At 45.3% G+C, this 21,219-nt stretch overlaps 1 pseudogene across 1 annotated transcript; it reads right to left on the bottom strand.

The window, feature by feature from the left end:
- Positions 1–624: 624 nt before the first annotated feature.
- Positions 625–18,678, bottom strand: LOC308433023 (lupus La protein homolog; annotated as a pseudogene). Its single transcript has 3 exons — positions 18,443–18,678; positions 17,836–17,968; positions 625–1,792 (listed from the first exon to the last, which is right to left on the bottom strand). The product of its transcript is annotated as a lupus La protein homolog (transcript).
- Between the last annotated feature and the right edge of the window lie 2,541 nt (positions 18,679–21,219).

Raw genomic sequence — 21,219 nt, forward strand, 5'->3', positions numbered from 1 at the left:
TGGGATGCTAACCCCAGAGGCTCGGACTGCCCCAGAAACAACTCACAGACTGTGTGAAGTTCAAGAAAAAAAACAAAACAAAACAAAACAAACAAACAAAAAAAGTCATGCTCAATCCTTACACACCAAGAAAACGTTGACTAATTCCGGGTTACATCCTGTTTTACATGTACTTTTTGCTCATTGTAACTAGTAAGACCTTAATGCAGAGTATCAAACCTTAAAAGAAAAGAAAAGAAAAAAAAAGCCAAGCACTGACACAATTGTATTTGTGTAGATTTATGCAAAAATGTTTAAAATTTTTTTCTTTTATCTTTGTTTTTTAAAATAAAGTTAAAAAAAAAACAACGCAATTAAAAGAATCTGCCTTTTCATATTTTAATCATCCAAACACAAACAGAACTATACATTTTTAAAAGAACTTTCATTTGGATAACAACAAAAAGAAGACAAGTAAAACAAAAAAAAAAAAAAAAAAAAAAAAAAAAAAAAAAAACTTTTCCTTTTATACAGGAGGACATTGAAGTGGACCTAATTCGAATTTTTTTAAAAGCTTCTGGAAACGAAAAGCAACTTAAAAACCTAAGGAATGAAAACACCGCTTACTAAATAAATGACTTGTCTCTAGCGCCATTCTCTGTCTCTTCCGTCTCTTTCTTTTATCATTTGTCCACGATGATGATCATCACCAAATTTTGTCCATTCCTGACACTGTCCTCTTCCTTTGGGGGCCCCAGTATAGGCAGGTCTATTTCCCTTTCCTTTAAATATGTGGGCTGCACGACCTCCTTTGACTTCCCTTTGTTCAGGGATTCTCGCTGATCATCTGTGATTTTTTTTTCATTGCTTCTTTTCCAGAATGTCCTTCTAGGACTTTCCAAGCCACCTTTCTGTTCCTTGACAGTAGGTAACTGTTATTGGTACTTCTGGACTTCCCAAGTGCTTCCTTAACCTTCTCTTTGAGGAGAATTATTCCCTCTTTTGCTCCTCTGACGAAGTCGATCCATTTTACTTCACCATGATGTGAGAAAAGGAAGTGTAACTCTCTACAGGTCTGTTCATCCAAGTCACCTTGTAAGCATCTCCGCTTTCCTTCTAAAGCTCACATTTTAGTACCTCCTGGCTTGTGTCTTCCTTCCTGTTCTTGTTTAGCTTTTGATTTAGTTTCCACTTTGCTCTGCTTTCTTTTCTATTTTTTTTTTGGGGGGGGGGGCAAGATCATCTTCCTTAAAGAGTATTAGCAGGTTAATGCCCTTGTACTTCTGGCCAAGGGTCTCCACAAACTTCTTTGCAGACTGAATACCATCAAACACAGCAGATATTGACCCCTTAAATATTGTGTGGAATGTTCTTCTCATCTAAATATCCAGTATTTGGCCTTTACCATCTCGCCACCCTTTTATATCCCAAGGGTGGATCGGTTGGGAAGGCGTTAATATAAACAGATCTGTTCTCCACGTCATTCCTATTCTCACCAGGCACTTCAGAGCGTGGTTGGCTTGATGATCTTCTAATTTTAGTTTGGTCAGCACTCACATCCCTGAGTTTTGTGTTAGATTTCCTCAGCGCTTGCATGATTACACTAAAGTCTGTTTTCAGCCGGTTTAGCCCCTTGAATTTTATCATTGTTTCCAAAGGTACCCAGCCTTCATCCAATTTGATCTGTTCTTTTAAAAACTTGTGTCGTGGCAAATTGAAGTCTCCAAAATAATACTCAGTTTGATGACAGATTTTGGCTTCCAGAGCAGCCATTTTTTTTTTCATTATCTCCATTTTCAGAAATTGTGGCTATCTGTCAAGTTTCTCACACTTAAAAATTCTGATCCCACAGTTACCACAGCTTCAAGAACAACGACAGAAGCGCCTCTACCTCTGAGCACCAGCCAAACTCGCTTAAAGATAGGGGTTTTCCCGATAATTAGATATTCAAATGGGTTGGTGTGGGTTTGTTGTTAAGGCGACACCTGATTGGATGGGAGAGAGGGATAGGCTAGGAAACCGGAAGAGGAAGAGGAGATTCCGGGAGGAATGACAATGGAGGCAGATGTGTGTTTCTCTCGACGCACCTCTAGCTTGATGAGGTTGTTATTATTATTTCTAAGGGTTTCTATGGGTCTTTTTATCTCATATAGAAGGGCAGTTTGTATCTTTGTCCATTGGCTCTAAGTTTATTGTGTAGAAGGTTTGTGGACTGAGAATTTAACATATAAACCTGCTTAATAAGCTACTGGGCTTTGGAGTCATGTTTGTGCCTCTCGGAACCAGTAGCCAGAGTTCAATACTAAAAGAGAGACAGCTGAGAGAGGGCGGTGTGGGGGCCAAAAGTGTGTGTTTTAAAGCAGTCCCCGGAGTGAAACCTCGGGAGCCGGTAAAAGGTTAAGCCATCATTTTAATATTTGCAACATGCTGGTGAGAATAGATGGCAGCTCTCCTAGACCGGGGCTGACAGCAGGAAGAGCCGTTGCAGATCCAGCCTCCCCATGTGATGATATGAGAGGACACCAAAGCCACAGAGACACATTGTCAGCTCTGCCCCACCATGATCCAGGTGGCTTCTGTTAATGTCAAGGACAAGGAGAACATGGGGCTTTGACCTGCAAAGAGACAATGTAACTGGTTCACAAAATGATATGGGAAAGAGGTAGGCAGGCAACAAGGTACCATTTAATGTGGGCCCACTAACGAAATCACAGGTGGAAGATATGGGTACCAAGACAAATGGTTCCAATATATCCCTCTTTTATGACCAAGACCCCACTGGCAAAGAAGAGGTTGGGTCCCCAGGAGAAAAGCTTCTATAATACCACAATAAATACACACTTTTTAATTTTGGATTGTTTGAAAGGACAAGGCCCTGCTTACTTCAAACTGGTAATCCCCCAGCCTCTGCATCTGAAAGGGTAGTTACAGGTTTCTGTGAAGCAGCATTCAGTGGCCAGCTAGCAGGCGTACTTCTGACTCCTCATTTTTTCTCTCAGGTTATTTGATGATTTTTCTCTGACAGCTGGAGGTAGGGGAGGATACCCAGCGGTTTAAGGTCTGATGTGGACACTTGGGCATAGAGAAACCTTACAATGCATTCCCTTAGCGCTGCATTCTGTGTGGACTGGTGGGTTATGTCAGGGTTACAGGGGGCCCTATGAGACTGAGAATCCACCCAGTGGTCGTGTCACACCCTAAGTATACAATACAGACAGACAGAGGTTAGCACAGCCCTACGTTGTATCTGTGGTCTGACGGGAAACTTCCACCTGCTATCTCTTAGAGAGGATAAGAAAGAATAAAATCCCATTGGAGTGTGGTACAACCAAGAGGAGTCTCTCTGAAAGAGCTATAGTCACATGGACGCTGGTAGCCTGACCACATAGGGTCACTGAGGACTTGAAATGTTACCGTTACCAAGAAACTGATTTTCTTTTGCTTAAAATTTTGCCACTATACAGCAAACACTTTAATAGAAGCAAGCACAGCGGTGTGCGTCTGTGTTTCCAGATAACTGGTAGGCCGATGTCAGAAATCATTTGAACTCGGGAGTTTGATCCTAAACCTTGGCTCCAGAAAAAAAGAAATTAAAGAAACATTGAACAGGTTGAGTTAGATAAAATATGCCACTAGAGCTAGTTTCCTGTCTCGTCGCTTTTTTGATGTGGCTATTAAACAGTTCTGATTAGGTATGCAGCTCACGCTGCGTGTGTGATGCCGAAAGCCCAAGACTAAAGGAAGGAGACAGTGACCCAGTCTTGTCTATTCAGTTATTCACCTGTCTGGCCCCTGGAAAAACCAGACTGATCCCAAAGATTAAGCAGACAGCCCATAGGTGGAGGTTCCACTACAGCCACCATGACGAATATTTCTTCCCTCGAGCAGATTGCAAATTTCTTAGGTCCCTGCTATGTGGGCCTTGATTTGACAGATGTGTTTTTCAAGGGGACCCAAGGCCATTTACACTCCCATGGCACAGGAGACTACTACTCCGTGGACTCAAACTCCAACTCATCCTCTCCACCCTCGTGATTTTGGTAAATTCGTCTCCCCCGGGCTCACATTAGTTCTCATACGTGAAATTAGATTAACCATACCCACTTCATAGGCTAGTATGAAGGCCGGTGAGAGCTAATGTATGTGAAGGGTCTGCATTAGGCAGGTGTTTTGTTAACCAGGGAAAGGTCTGCCCTCCCCTGCAAATATGACAGATAAGACACAGAAAGCACTGGCACTAGGGTAACCAGGACACTCCCTCCCTCTGGTTGTGATGTATGATGCCTGTGACTGCCTCTCAACCTGTCTCAAGATGTCTGTGACTCAGCTCAGTGGTTAAGAACACTGACTGCTCTTCCAAAGGTCCTGAGTTCAATTCCCAGCAAACACATGGTGGCTCACAGCCATCTGTAATGGGATCCGATACCCTCTTCTAGTGGGTCTGAAGACACTACAATGTACTCATAGCAATGAAATAAATAAATCTTTTAAAAAATGAATAATAAAATCCCCAAAGTCCAGTGATTCTGAAATTTTTAAGTTTTAATATTTTAACTCAATTTGGTAGCCGGAGTTGTTTACAATATTTTCAGAAGAACTGGTCTAGAGTATTTTACAAGTTCTCACCCCAGCTCAGGAGCTACTGAGAAATGATGACTTCTAAGGGAGAACCCGTTTTCTTCAAGGCTCCTCAGTGTACCAACCTCACTCCAAGGACTGCCCACACCCATGAGTATATGGGCAGCTCAAACTGGATTCGGTGAGTGATTTAAAACATAAACATCTTTAAAAGAGGACAAGAAGCCGACAAGAGTGGGCGGAAGGGGTGTGGATCTGGAAAAGGTTAGGGGATGCATGGAGAAAAATTATAATCAAAATATATTGTACAGATATGTGAAATTTTCAAGGAACTAATGAAACATGTAGTGAATATTAAAATGGGTTGCTCAACCCTTTATCGCCCCCCCCCCAGGTCTCACTCCACAGACACTGTTCTAGTGCAGAGACGAATGCTCACATGCGGTCCCGCCCCTGTTGTTTCCGCTCCAGGTGGATACGACCGCACCGGCGTGTTTCTTTTTTCCACCGCCCGGCACAAATATGACTCCAAAGCCCAATAACTTTCCATGTAGGTTTATACATTAAATTTTCAATCTACAAACCCTCTACACAATAAGATTACATCCAGTGGACAAAGATACAAACTGCCCTTCTATAGGAGATAAAAAGACCTATAGAAACCCTTAAAAATATTCATATCTACCTATCGCCAATAGAGATCACCTGAATCTAGATCCTCCTTCTCCAGCTCCATCTTGATTCTCCCAGAATCTTCCTTCCACCTTCTCCTCCACTTCTGCTTTTCAACCTTTCCCACCTATTTCTCTCCTGTCCAATCATGTATCGCCTTGACATAAATCTACAGAAACATTATTTTAAGCTTCCCTGAGGCAATCCTGACATCAGTCAGGTTTGAGAGCAACTTTTCCACTGGGTATCTTGTCTTGTGTGTTACCCTCCCCTCCTGCTGCCTTTCTAAATTAAAACTGAGCACCCATCAGCTCCAGATCATGAGTAATGGCACGGCAGCTTCTGATGTGTTCTCTGAGATCCTTGATAGGGAAAAGGAGACTCCAGATATAATTAGGGCGGTGTCATTATTATCACAAGTTTAAAGTAGACATTAGAAGGAGACAGACTTCTCTCCCATGTGTTCAGCCTCCTCCAGGCCTGGATTTATCACTCTGGGGGTGTCATGAGATCCAAGAGCTGAGGATGGTTGAGAAGCATATTAATGTGGAGGCCAGTCCAGCCGGCCCGTGTGTGCACCGCTGGGGTGACGTCGTTCACTGTGAGCTCCAGCAACCCCAGAATCAGCATACTTGTAACACATTTCAAGATGGGGTCAGGAGGCCAGGAGCTGATGATGGGTTTTCTATTTATTTATATATTTATTTTGCTTAGTAGCAAATTTGAGATTTGTAGGGTTCTCAGGCAGTTGCTGTCAAGTTGTCGGTTACAAAGACTGAGACCCACGAAAGCGGAAGAAAGCAGATTCTGAAGACCACATTCTGTCTGGTCAATTCTTACCCCTGTGTCATGTCTCCACGCATCTCCCTTAGCTTGTAAAAATGATTCCCCTGTTACATCAGGGCTGGGACAGAGGGGTATTGACCACTGGCCTGTTGACTGAGGTGCTGGTAAAGGCCAGCCTGTGTGCCAGACAGCATGTCAGCCTTCTATTTCGGGCTAAATTGTTCAGCTGAGTTGGTACTTCACATGGGCGTGGCCAGGTGCCCCAGGTATGGTTGATAATTCATATTCTACTTCTTGTGGCCAAGTCTCTCCAGAAACGCCTCTGTGCTAGGTTGGAGAAAGAGGGACCTTCAAAAGTAGGGGCAAGCCACATGCTGTTAGTGTATCACAAATTATGTTCACACGCACACACACATGCACACACATGCTGGAGAAATAATCAACTGTTATTTCCATCTTTACAATGAAAGCAGAAAAAAAAACAATTATCTCTAAAATTCAAAAATATTAGCATTGAATGGTCCTGAGGAAAAATGTTCAACCTTTTATTTCAGGCTATTAGTGCTTTCCTCAGCTTTTTGTTTGTGCTTGATTGTGTCTTGTGATGGAAAACAAATTGGTGGTCAGGATGGAAATGGATGGGCTCAGCAAAACAGGCTGCCCGTCCCCTCCCTGGTTATCAGTTTAGACCTGCCGAGGGTCAAAATAGAACAACTAGGGATTGTGTGCACACAGAGATAGAGAAAAAGAGATTGCCTAACATTCGAAAGAGCTGGTTTTAATCCTGATGTACACACATACACACACACACACACACACACACACACAGAGGGGGGGAGGAGGAGGAGAAAGTGACAGAAAAGGGCAGAGGGACAGGGAGAGAGACAGAGAGACTCATGGGAAGAGAATGACAGAGACAGAGTCAGAGAAATAGAAAGACAGAGGGGGGACAGGGAGAAGGAGAGAGTGACAGAGAGAGACAGAGAGAGGCGGGGTCAAAGAGACAGAGAAGCAGAGAGACACACATACAAGGAGCAGCAGAAGAAAGAATTCATACCCACCCCAATTTCTAATGCCAAAAATTCCATCTTATCTCCTGGTGGCCCCAGGCTCTGGCGTACACCATCAGCTCCCTGGTTCTCAGACTTCTGACTCTTACCCCCATTTCACCACGGGCCTTCTTGAGTTGCCAGCTCACCAGCAAAAGTCCTCCATAAACGTGTGAGCCACATCTGCAGAGTAAACTTGCTAATTGCATGTGTGATCCTTGTCCCTTCAGATAAATGTCCCTCGGAGTACTAGACCCTAAGATATAGATGGGTGTCTCCAAGAGACCAGAGCCGGGGTCAGCTGCAGCCTGGAGACCTTAGCTCATTGACAACAGATTCAGCTAGTCAACCAAACAGCCCAGCCCCAGAGCTCCATCCCAAAGACAGGCTGGCCAGGCTTCCCGTTCTCTGCTTTGTAGTTTCTTTTCTCTATGTGTCACTGTGTGCTTCTCTCTGTGTCTCTCTGTTTGTCTCTGTCTCTCTATCTCTCTCTGTCTCTCTCTCTGTCTCTGTCTCTCTGTCTCTCTGTCTCTCTCTCTGTCTCTCTCTCTCTGTCTCTGTCTCTCTGTCTCTCTCTCTCTCTCTCCCCCAATCTCTAACATTTTTGCTTCCCTTCTTCTCCCACATATCTAGCAACCAAACTCTGCCAGTCCAATAACACTGACACTTTTAAGGTTCCTTTGCATTATTAACACTCAATGTGCCCCCAAATCCTAAACACAGACACACCCACAGACACACATACACACAGGCGAGTGCACGCACACACACACGGATGCACACATCTCTTTTACTCTGGCCCTCTCCTGGAAGAGCACAGATTTTGTGTGACAACAGGACCAAGGGCAGGCCATTGGGAATAGATTGAGGTTGGGCTCAAAATCTAAACCTAACACATAGCTGTGTGCTCTGAGCAGTCCACCTCTCTTAACCCCTGTTTTTCTCATCTTCGAAACTGAGGTTCATCCCTGTCTTTTGAAATGTTAGTAAGATTGGCAAATTATGGAATGTATCACTTTGTGTAATAAATAATATAAGTCAATGATTAAAGGGGGGCTGGAGAGATGGTATCATGGATGGCGGTACTTGACGCTTTGCAGAGGACCCAGCTTCAATTCTCGGCATCCACATGGGAGCTCACTGCAATAGCCCCCCCTTGAGGACCCCATGAGCATGGCATGCATATGGTGCACATGTATACACATAAAAATAAAGCTAAATACTTTTAAAAATAACTTTTTCAATAGATGAGCTAACAAGAGAAGCAAATATATATATAAACAACTCATTGTGTTAACCAATTAAATAAGAAAAACACATGATTGCCTACATAGGCAAAATATTTTAACAAAACTTAACATCATTCATAGGAAAAAAAAAATATATATATACATATACAAACTGGGGGGGGGAGTTAATTTCCCTGGTGGACAAAACCTGTACCATAATAAACTACAGGAAATGCCACATTTAAAATCAAAGTGACAGTTACAGTGTACTCAACATGGAATTTAAGGTCCCAGCCAGAGCAGTACGGCAAGAAAAAAAAATAAATGTTTATTCAGTAAGAATTTGTTATTGAAGTTCAAAACAGAATAAATTAAGCTGCCACCCATTACTGGTCATCAATATAGCTGTTGACCTAAAGATCCAACAGATTTTATAAAAAGACTTATGTTGGTGACAATATTTGTAGTATTTATTAAAATTATTATTATGGCTGTGGAAGATGAATCAAAATGTGAAAACTCCATTCCTAAATAACCAAGGACAGGCAGAAATTATGTAAGTGTTAAATGCTGCTTGATGTAGCTTAGATTTGGGCTGTGTGCCAAGGGCCCATGTGTTAGAGGCTTGCACCTCAGATCGGCATGATCAGAAGGCTCTAGAACCTTTAAGGGAGAACCTAGTGAGGAGGGATTATGACCCACAAGTCTTTCCCCCGTGCTTTCAGCTTATAGCCACAGAACAATGAACTTCTCCCTCAGTCTTAACACCATGGCACACTGCCTTACTGTAGGCCAGAGCCATGAGCCAGTCTGGCCCGAGACCTCTAACTAAGAAAATAATCAGTAAGAAACACACTGAGTGTGAACACAGCAGCATTGTGAATTACTGTAGAAAGTTCTGGAAAAGAAAGCTGCGTCACCAACTCGGGGTGGGGTCACAGAAATGAGAGCGGAAACTCCGAAGCCACTGGTGACAGACAGTGCACTGGGGACTTTTTAATGAGGTGCATAAGACATTTCCACAACCGTGTTTTTCTCGTGTGTATGTGATATGCATATGCATACGCCTGCGTGCGTGCGTGCGTCTGTCTGTCCATGCAGGCCTGAGGCTGCCTTTGAGTCTTTTTCTGTCACTAGTTTATTCATGGAGGCTGTGTCTTTTGATGCCAGAGTTCACCTGGACCCCCCTTGCCCCAAACAATCCCGGTCTCTGTCTCTTGAGTGCCGGAATTACAGGGGAGTCACAGGCAGCTGTCTGCCATTTTCCTGGTTTCTTGGGATCTGAGCTTTGGCTCTCACGCATACACGGCAAGCACTTTTACCACCTATCTGTCCTCCTGCTCCATGACATGTTTTAAAGATAGTGAAACTGGTTTTAGAACATAGGGAACCTTTTTACATTTGTAAGGTCCATCTAACCCGTGTCTACAGGCCACATGAGTCCCAGGAGAGCAAGCTGTAGCCCAACCCCACAATAGAAAATGAAAACATCCACAATATAAAAAGGGTGAACTCGCCTGCATGAAAAGACACGGTAGGTTCTCCATCCCTGACCAACAGGAATGATCAGTGAAATCATGTCTTGGTTACTATTAGCTTTGTGTATTTTAAAACCGATCATCCTAAGGGCTGACGCCATTTTTCACAGCTCTTGGAGAAGACCTGCAGTAGGAAGCCCTCACCAAGCACAGGGTGTTCACCCGCTCCTTTGGGGCCAGCCCAGCGCTGGGCTCAGCATCACAGCTCACCTTGCTGTCTCTGCTGACATCCCAGGCCATCCACAGAGTACAGGAAGGGGTGCTATGGGGATGTTTATATAACCACTCATGAAACTCTCTATAAAAAGTTTTTTTTTTTTTCAAATGTGATTTGTACTTTACCAGGAACAGCAAAGCAGGGAATCATTATTTTTAGAAACAGAATTTAAAAAAATAAAAAAAGGGTTGTTGAGCGGAGTGGTGGAAACAAAAACCAAAGACATCTCTATTTTTGGGCCCCTATGTTTCTCCGGTACCACCTACAGATTTACCAACAAGGTAGGCTTTTTTTTTTTTTTTTTTTTTTTAAATCTTAGACAGTGTTGCCAGTGAAACTGGAGTGATTTGTTTAGAAGGGCAACCCAAATGTGAAGACACGGGCTTCCATGCTGAGAGGAAGCCTGCTGCCTTCAACGAGAGAGAGAGAGAGAGAGAGAGAGAGAGAGAGAGAGAGAGAGAGAGAGAGAGAGAGAGAGAGAGAAAGAGAGAGAGAGAGAGAGACCATCAACCCGACGCCTTTTGTTATGCAAAGACTTTGATTTAAGAATATTTTGCTGTGATTTCCATTTGGAGGGGAATAAATTAAAGGTATCAGGGGAAGGAGAGTTATAATTTATTTCCTTCTTGGTTGTCCTCTATGTTTTCCAAGTTTCCTACAATGAATATGGATAACTTCTCTTACCACGCTATTTTTTTTTTTAAAGAGAGGTGGGAAGTGCCAGCTTCCTGGCATCCTTCAAGTGTCCTGAAGAGATGGCCACTGCCTCCTGCGGTTGCTTGAAAGACTTGGCTGAGAAAAGGGATGCTCATTTCCAGGGAATAAAGCTCCAACTGCCCAATCGTGGTCGACAGATAGGGGAAGACTGGCTTCTGTTTTCTCCCCATGGAGCACATGCCTGACAGTAGCATTCTGGGCTGACTCCTGGGGGTGAACCTCTATGTTTAGGCCCCCACTTCCTCCCCTAACTCCTGACCCACAGACAACCCTCTGTTTCCATGAATTTCTAGGACACCAAGTGACAAGTGATCACAAGTCCCTGCCCACAGGGTGAGCAACGGCCACTCCTGGCCACTCCTTCAGCTTAACCCAGGGTGTCGCTTTATAAAACGCACTACCCAGGCCTTCTGAGGTGTAACTCAGCCAGCACAGAGAACATGATTGGGAGCCATCAGGTTTAAGCATTAAAGCCCAGCCACACCCCCTTTCCCTCCCAGGCACTTTGGCCAAGCTTCCATGCTCACCAACCTCAGGCTCCTCACTAGAAGTGTAAGGAAAAGGCACAGACACACAAGCTCACTACATTGTAGCTGATGCTTGGATAATTATAATTTCAATGCTGTATTTCCGCGTGCCCTCAACCGGCACAGATTTATTTGCAACCTGAATATCAATGCATCAAAATACCTTTTAATTATCAACTACTATTTTTCATCTTTTTTCTCAACTCCCTTGACCCATTCCATAGATAGATAGATAGATAGATAGATAGATAGATACATAAACAGATGGCCGGTAATTTAATCTTTGGTTGGCTTTTGGGTCTTTCTTTCTCCAAGGAAAACTAATAAAGAAATCTAAAAAGTCAATTTTTGGTTGGGTTGGTTTTGGTACCGGAGTCAGAACCAGTGAACATTCTCCAAATGTTCTATTACTGAGCGACATCTCCAGCCTGCTACCTTTACACATTAAAAATGTCCCTAGGGTCCTACTGAACATATAAATAAGTACATTCATATCACCTTTTCTGACCGGTTATGTGTGAGGTGGGCATGGGGACGGGTGCAGCTGTAGCTGAGTTGGTCCAGTGCTTGTCCAAGCATGAATCCCCGGGTTGTGTTATCACATAAACCATGCACGCTCATAATCCCAGCTCTAGCGCCGGAGGGTAAGGACCAGACACTGAAGACCATCTTTGCTTACATACAGTTCAAGGCAAGCCTGGGCGACTTAAGACCCTGTCTCAAAACCAAACCAAAGAAAAAGAAAAGTGAAGAAGAGGGAGAAGAGATATAGAGGGAAGTGAAGGAAACGAAAGAAACCCATCCAGAGGGGTTTGCCCTGGGACAGCGGCTGGGTAGAAAGTTGGGGAGGGGGTGGTGGCAGGGGGCGGGGCTTCCAAGACACCTAAGGAAAATCAGTGTATGCAATGGAGGGAGGGGTGAAGCGACAAGAGGGTTGCTAGTTGAGTGAAGGAGCTGGGAGAGAGGAGAGAAATAAACCTTTCCGACCCAGGACCTCTGAACAGTCCCTCTACCTCAGGCTTCTGCCTCTTCCCTGGGGAACTCAGCCAGGCTGCAGGTACTTCGAGGGGGGACAGCGCCATCTTGTGGTCTATTTTTCACGGTTCGGGAGCCCTCACGAGGCTTCTTGCTTTTTTTTTTTTTACTTACTACCTTGAACACATTTTTTAATCAAAAGAGAGAGGGGCGTCTGAAGTATTTTTGCCTTAAATTTTCGGGTAGAGATCAAACACGATGAAGTTAAGGCCTGCGGATTTTCATCACTGACACTATTCATCTCCAAGTATCTGACTGTTTCCAAATGCCCACCTTGGTGACCCTACCACACGCCCTTCAAAGGACAGCAGGGAAGCTGGCAGAAACCTTGAGGGTCAAGCGCAGCCAACTGACTCTGCTTGGGTCCTGCGCTCAGTCTTGTACGGAAGAGCTGACTCAGCAGGATTCTCGCGCGGGTTGATGGTAGGAGGGGTAGGGGGGGGGGAGTAAGTTCCCTTTAACTCCTGGTATGGCTAAGGAAGGTCCTGGAAGTTTCCTTTGATAAATATCATTATACACAAAGAGTTCTTCATAAGAATGCACTTTATGACTTCCTGCCAACAGCCTAACGGGCCAATGGGAGGAGAGGATGAATCTAGAGCAATGCCAGCAACTAGTGAAGTGATATGCAGCCTCTAAAAATAGCACCGTTCCCAGAGATTCGCTTTGAACCTGTTTCCTAAAAGGACTATTGGTAAAAACGAACAAAACACATTGCATAAATTCCCGAAGAATCAATAAAAATTCCATATTTTAAAAATCACTGCACTTCTAGCTAAATACCGCTGTTCGGTTTTTTTTTTTTTTTCTGCTTTGTGTGTGTGATAATTTTCTACACTGAGTATGTTTGTACTAAGGTGGGTGGGTGTTTTATGAGTTTCAATACCAGCCAGCCTTCCAGCCATGCTTACCTGTGTCTCACAGGCCCAGCGAGGGAGATACTTTCAGCAGGGACCAGACACAATCAGGGTATTTCGGGTAAAAGAATGGGATTCCTCGGGTACGTTCATTTCTGATGCCAGTTTCTGAGCGAGGCTATCACCCACGAGCTACTCCTACAGCGGACAGGGCACCAGCTGGTTTTGCTGGTTTATTTGGGTCTTGGTGTTGTTAGAAGGTGTTTTATTTTCCTAGTGCCGAAATTGAACCATGGGTATTAACACGTACTGGGCAAACGCTCAACCAGTGAGCTACAACACCCAGACATTAGGATTGATTGGTATGATGGTGGCCCAAATTCGTTGATTCTGAGCTGGCCTGGTGTCCGGATCACGTGCTTAAATTCTCATCCTTACATCCCGGTGTGCAGCTTGGAGTAGGTGTCTTGTCTTGCAACTTCTTCATCTGGAAAGTGGAAATGACCGTCATATCTCTCAAGGTGACAGAGAAACTAAATACGGCTAGGTGGTGCCACATGAAGCCGCTATCTTTACTGGATCAAAACAGGTGAACACACTGGCAATTTAGAGTCATCCAACAAATGCATATAAAATGCCAGTCAGCTCAGTCCTCAAGGAAATATTAGCCCCTGCTCACAGATCACACATAGTATGGGTAGAAAGTCAGCAGGTACCTGTACAAGGCTGAGGGAGGAAGGAAAAGCAGACAGGGTTACCAAAGGTTGGCCAAAGTTGCCCTCACCTTCTTTTAAAGTTCTACCTTACTCCACACCACTTCTTCCTCACTCTCCTGACCTCATTAACGTTTCTTGCACAGTGGAACTACTCCTCCAGTCAGATCCCTGTGGGTCCCACCTCTTGACTCCACAGAGCTGACAGGGACCATGAACCGTCCACCCAACATCTCCCTGGGGCACAGGTCTGCTGGCAGGTACTAAGGGCGGTCTATGCCTACACCGGGGAAGGTGATGCGTTGTAAGCAGCCTGGCTGTGGTCCTCATCCTGGTTATCGTGGTTACTTCCACTGCACCAGAGACTGACAGACGCAAGACTGGGGGATGGGCACCCCCTGTTGGGGGCAGGAACAGAGAGAACCACCACTTGTCAGCCTACCAGGAGACCTCTCTGGCAAGCAAACCCACAATAGGCCATTTCCTTGAGTCATTAGCTTTTGAGCCAGCTTCCTTTTGAGATGGAAGAAGAGCTTGTTCGGTGCACTGCTCAGACTCAGGTCTGTGTGGGAACACCTGGCTGGCAAGGCTGGAGCTCCCCAAGAAGGGAGACTGACAGCAGGTTCTAAGGTGTTAGCAACCATAAGCTGCTCCAAGAACTGTGGCAATTCGTGTTAGAAAGAGGTTCAACAGTAGCTCATTCTCCTTCGGCTCTGGGTAGCTCTGGGTGTAAATGTTTATAGCCTTTTTTTTTTTTAAGGAGGCTTACAACAGATAAAGGCCACACCGAAGTTCACACAAACCATGTGTTGAGACAGGAAAGCCAGTCTACCCAATACATCAGAATTCTAGTCCTCCTCCAAACGGCAAGCAATCTGAAGGAGAAACATTGTTCTAGAATAGCGATTCCTAACCTAGTGGATTAGATGGAAACTCTGAGATAAAGCCAGGTTTCTAGACAGGAAGTTGCTCATTGAGATGGGTCACCAAGCATGACTCAAAAACTTGTTTGTAGATGTATGTATTTATGCTTGTCTGGTTTGAGACAGGGTCTCTGTATGTAGCCCTGGCTATCCTATCACTCTAGACCAGGCTGGCCTCAAACTCACAAAGATCCTGAGTACTGGAACTGAGGACGTATACCACCAAGCACAGTACCACAAACTTTAAAAAGAAGAGGGTAGGGAAAGAGGAGAAAGGAGGGGTAGGGGAGAAGGAATGGGAGGAGGAAGGGGAGGAGAGGAGAGGAGAAAGGAGAGGAGGGGGAGGACAAAGAGGAGGAGGGAAAAAGGGGGAGGAAGAAGGAGGGGGATAAAGGGGAGGAAGGGGAGGAGGAAGGAGGAAGGTGATGAGGGAAGAGGGGGAAAAGGAAGGAGGGGGATAAAGGGGAGGAAGGGGAGGACGGGAAAGAGAAGAGAGAATGAGACAATCAGTGTGGTATTGCTTAGTCATCTACAATTTATCAATCCAACTGCTCTGAAGCTCTGTCCTTCACACACTGATACCATGTCATCATGATAAGGGTACCATTCGCTATGTTGTTACTTGGTTGCTGTGATAACAAGCAATCCCAGAGTTTCAACGGCTCTCAACAGCTCTTACCACCATCTCCCTTGAATCACAAGGACACATGATAAGCCGGGTGAGGCTGGCATCCACTCTCGCGTATTTTCTCAGTCTGGGACAGACTGAAGGGACAGCTCATGACTGGACATGCTACAGGGAACCTTGTAAACCACAGCTGCACCTGAAGCCAGTGTCCCTCCATGGCCCCACATTAAAGGGTGTGTGTCCCATTGTCTCTACTGGAGCTACAAGAGAAGCAGGCATATGTAAATCATCCCCAAGCATGTACAAACAGCCAGTCTGTAGATTCCTTTTCTATCAGTCAGTATTAAAGGTAGGAGTCTGAGGAAGGGCCCTTAGAGTCAGAGAACTGGGGGGTGGGGGGGCTGGGGTCACTGCTGAGGAGGGATACATTGAAAATCTGATTCTCACTCTGATTACCTCCAAAACTGAGTTCCATGTGCATCTGTCTTATGGACCAAGGTCGAGGAAGATCTTCAAGAGGGAACTCAACATCCAAATATTGATCCTGAGGTCACACTAAAATTGCCCCCATTTGCATCAGCTTGGAGGGGTTCCCAGTGAAGCCTTGGATGGCACAGCTCCATTCTGTCTGCCTCCCCAAAAAGCATGTGAAATGACTTCCTTTGATCAACAGGGACAGAGCCTAAGTGAACCAAACCATGAGAAAACAGGAGTTCATACGTTCACAAAATACCTGTATCATGACTCCTCTGTGTGCACTGATGTAGCTGCTGAGACAAAACCAGATCCCCTTCTCAAGAAAAAAACAAACAGCTGAATGGCATCCCAGCCTCATCTGATGAGCAGTCCGCTACGCTTCCTCAGCTCAACCAGGTTCATACAGCAAGTCAGTGACCACAGAGGGACGCCAGCGAGTGTATTAGAGCCAAATCACTTGCCTCTCCACTGTATGCTTCTCAATGAGTTGTAACTCCTCAAGTTGCTCTCTCAGGCTCAGGATCCAGAGAGATCCCACTCCTCCCTAACAAAAGGAAAGTGTTGGAAAGTACCACATGTACCCAGAAAGCAGGTGTCAGCTGTCTGTGACCAGAGGCACCAAACAAAAGACTCCAGCAATTTTTTTTAATTATGTAAATGAAGAAAGCAGCTTCTTGCTATTTTCTTCCCATCAGAACTCTTGGATCATCCGCGGCTTTGATGAATGAGGCCGTATCCAAAAATGGTATTCGTGTTACCCAATAAAGACACCACAGGCTTGTTCCGGGCTCAATTTTGGCAACTTGCTCAATATTCAAGATGGGATATTTTTTTTTCTAATTTATTTTTTCCCCTTGTATCTTATCGACCAGGTACAAAGGGATGTTGTTTAAATGAGGAAATCTCTTCCTTTGCTTACTGTTCTGAACTCAGTGGGTTCCCTTTGCAGCCAGGTGAGAAAAAGTTGCAATTTCAGTGCAGAAAGCCCTTCTGAATGCCCGCGGGCTGGGAGGTATAATGAACAAGGCTCGGTCTTGGATCACTTCCCAGACCCACAACGCAAGAGCGCTGTGGTGTCTAAACAGAAGTCCCTGGCTTTCTTTCAGTCCCTAGTCTTATTAGGCTTGATGCTTCTTTATTATGTTTTGTTCTGCATCTCTAAATCCCCCTTCTGAAGCATAATGCTGCAAACATGGGGTCTGTGTGCCCAAGAGCATTGTCCCTGGGTCGCCATGGTAACTCAAGCACTTCTACCAAGCACTTTCCTTGCTTGCTCTCTGAGCTTGCACCTTGCACACACTGGACCCATACTCCCCACCCCCCACCCCAGGGAGCTGGGGGGGGGGTATGTTTACAAGCACAAGCCAGGAGAGCCAAAGGGGAAGTGTGACTGTGTTTTATCAACTTTATTAAAATACCTTGGATACACATTCAGTTTCTACTCATTGCTTCACCTGTGCCGAGAGAGGGGAGCTGGCGGCTTACAGATGCCAATATGTGGCTTTCCTAATGATGGGACTTTATACTTTATAGCGTCTTTCATCAGGCAACCTCAAAGCCTCCCTCATTAGGTTCCACAGCACCCTGAGAAGGAGGTGGGCAGGTAAAGTAGGTCCCCCACATAGCAAGCCCAAGGCAAGAAGGGGCCTCCAGCTAGCTAGACATAAACAGGACCGGGCACCACACACAGGGCATGGGAGCCCATGTCTGAGAGAGCTGTGGTTTAATTATAGCACAGTTGAGCCCATCATTTGCATTTTTAATTCTACTCATTAAACTGACGGTTTCTGTCAAGGGAGACTTGTCTCCACACATCTCAACAGCCCAAATGCCAGTAGCTGGCCCTGTTCGGCAGTAACCAAGCATGCTGACATGTAAGCCAGGGGCACATTCCCTTGGTCCTGCATTACAGTGCAGGTAACCTCCCTTAGCAGAACAACACAGGCTCTGAGGGAACCAGGACGGGCCAGGCTCTTTGGTAAACGCAAGTCATCTAAAATGGTCCTCACACCCTGAACTCCGGTGCTAAGAACAGGTGGTGCCCTGCACACAGAAACACATGCTGTTCACAGATGTAGAAAGCAAGCCCTGGGGAAGTTTCATTAGTCCCAACTAGACGGCTAGCCGAGGGTAGAGGGGATGGGACCATTTCCACATGGCTTCTACATCATAGACTTGCCCTGTAGGTCAGCAGCATAAGGCTCTTGTGAACTGGAATTTTCTCTATTTCATTTCCAATTGGGACCCAGAAAAAATAAGCAAGGGATGCAGAGAGGCATCTGAGTGCCCACACTAAGTAAGGTGCCACACCAGGCCCTAGGTTTCACTATGTGCTTGGATCTAGTTTTCCTATTTGGGACTCAGGTCTTCTTTCTGAGCCACCTATTAACTGCTTCTGAAGGACACCTTTCATTTTATTTGACATTTACTTGTCTGTCTGTCTGTCTATCATCTCTCTATCTATCATCTATCCATCTATCTATCATCTATCCATCTATCTATCAGGGTAGGGTGTACGTGTGGAGGTCAGAGGACGCCTGGCAGAAGCTAGTTTTTTCACTTTCCACCATGCGGATTCCAAGAATCAAGCAGAGACCCTCGGCTTGGTGGGAAGTGCCTTTACCCACAGCACCACTGCAGCTTCCCTGGCTTCGCTCCTTGTCTGCTCGGTTTTCATTACAGCAGCCACAGATATCTGAACTAGTCTCGCTGCACAACTTCCCTCCCACTACGGTAAGGCTGGGATTTTCCATTTTGTTTTACTGCTCTTCTCCCAGGGCCTGCACAGGTACCTGGTACATAAGGAAATGCTTAATAAATGTTTATTGACGTGATAAATGTGGACTGGGAGAAAGAGGGAGAAAGTGCCAAGAAGTCATGAGAACCAAAAAGTATTTACTTCAGAACTGGGAATGTTGAATACTGTCCTATCACCAGCGTTAGCGCTGAAGCGCTTCCTCCCTAAGCCCTCCTTAGATCCGAGCAAACGTTCAGAGTCAGTGTATGTGTACAAAACACATCTATACAACATATCATTATCTTTCTGGTTCCAAGTGATTCCACGGTTGGTGTTCCCAGTGTTTGTTCTCAGCCTCTGGGGCTTTATTAATGTAATTACAGGCACAAGTTACCAGTGGGTAGATAATTGGATGAGTAGTATTATCCACACACAACAGACCACGGAAAGGCATGCAGGACCCAGAGCCACCCAATGAATCAAGGGCTCTTCTTGGTCCGGTTGACAGCTTTGGAAATGGAAGCTTTAAGCTTAAAGGATCACCCATAAGATATTTACACGGCTAGTATCCAGAGAGATCAGAGGAATTTTGAAAAGTAACTGTATTTTTTTTTTTCAATAAATAGAAGTCAGTGCAGGGTGGAAGCTGGGTCTGGAGAGATGCTCAGCAGTTAAGAGCATTCGCTGTTCTTCCAGAGGTCCTGGTTTTCATTGCCACAATGGGCTGCTCACAAATGCTTTCGCTCCAGCCCCTGAGGATCAGATGCCAGAAGAGGTTCTGGCCTCCGTGTGCACCTGAGTTTACACGGTACACATGCATACACTCAGATACACAGACATACAAATAACTAAGTAAATAAATAAATCTTTATTAACAAAAGTCAGCTTCAACATATATAAGTCAAGCTGCTCTCAGAACACAGAGACAACAAGATTTACTCCCCTTCAAGCAGTAAGCTCTGGTTTCCAAGGAGAAACCTCCCTTAAGGGACATGTCACACAGTGTGATCCAAAAGAACACAGGTACAGCAGTGTTCCCAGGTAGCCTCTTGGGATCCTCCCTACTGTTTCAATGGGAAGAACTGTCTTGTAAACACCCTTCACCAATATCTTCCTTGACTGAAAAAATGACAAAACTAAAACAGGAGCATGGGGGGGGGGGGGGAGGGACATTATTGCCATGCCTGGGAGATAGAAAGTAAATCACAGTTTTCGCCTCTGTCCCCGTCAGTTCCCCTTGGGGTTTCAATCTGTATCTGCTTTTCTCCTCCTGCCCTGGTGGTGCAAACACTCAGGTGAATTGACAGCACACGGTGCTTTCGCAGCACCGCCTCCACCAGGTGATTGACAGCACACCAGTGCTTTCGGAGCACCGCCTCCACCAGGTGATTGACAGCACACCAGTGCTTTCGGAGCACCGCCTCCACCAGGTGATTGACAGCACACCAGTGCTTTTTGCAGCACCGCCTCCACCAGGTGATTGACAGCACACCAGTGCTTTTTGCAGCACCGCCTCCACCAGGTGATTGACAGCACACCAGTGCTTTCGCAGCACCGCCTCCACCAGGTGATTGACAGCACACCAGTGCTTTTGCAGCACCGCCTCCACCCTCTTTACTGGAAAAGAGCAATTCCAGATCCACAGCAAGGCTCGCAGCTGCCATCTGAGCTAAGAGCAGTGCCACGCAGCTCCGGAGATGCCTTCCCACCCCTTCCTTTGCCTTCTGTCAAGAGTCTGTGGACCTCTGCACCTCAGATCTCTCAACTTGCCATTAGCATGACAATTCTCCCAAAACATATCTGCCCCATCTCTAAAGATCAGGCCACTGTGGTGCACCCATGCCTGCAAGTATTTGATTGCTTCAATATGTGCATAAAATCAAGTCTCTTTCCCGTGGGAGCACATGCTTGGCCGGGCTCCTCAGCCTACCATTGAACTGACATCTTGGAATCCTGCTCCTACAAATACTCACTCCTTCACGTTCCCATCCCTTGGTTTTAAACATGAAGACAGGCTTATAAAGAAGCTGCTTTCTGCGATGTTCCAAGGACTCGGTGCATTTAAATCCAGGGACCATCCCTTAGGGACCAAAGTAGTGTGGGCCAAGCTCTCCCCAGGCCCAAGAAACAGTTCTTTCTTGCCCTGTGGCTCATGTTCTGTCCCCTTCTCAAAATGCTGGCCCCTGGAGGATAGGACCACATGTGAATTGTCTATGAATTACCACATCCAGAGTGGTGCCTTCTGCTGCTTCTTCCTCAAATGAAACGGAGAGGCTTTCTTTCTTTTTTCTGTTACTGCAACAAAATATACCCAACCTAAAATTTGATTATCCTGGCCACTTCAAAATGGACAATTCAACATCATTAAGTATGTCCACAGTGTTGTGTAAAGTCCCAACTCCATCTTAAAAAGAAACTCTTATAAGTAGCTCAGCACTTTGTTTTGTTTTCTCCCAAGAAGATAATAAATTACAGAGGCCAATTTGAAGGAAACCAAGTTGATAACTGCACACCTTCCTATGCAATTCCTTCTCCATCGCCTGGATCTTCTGTGAGC

Source organism: Micromys minutus (assembly GCF_963924665.1).
Source record: "Micromys minutus genome assembly, chromosome: 19".
NCBI classification, from domain to species: domain Eukaryota; kingdom Metazoa; phylum Chordata; class Mammalia; order Rodentia; family Muridae; genus Micromys; species Micromys minutus.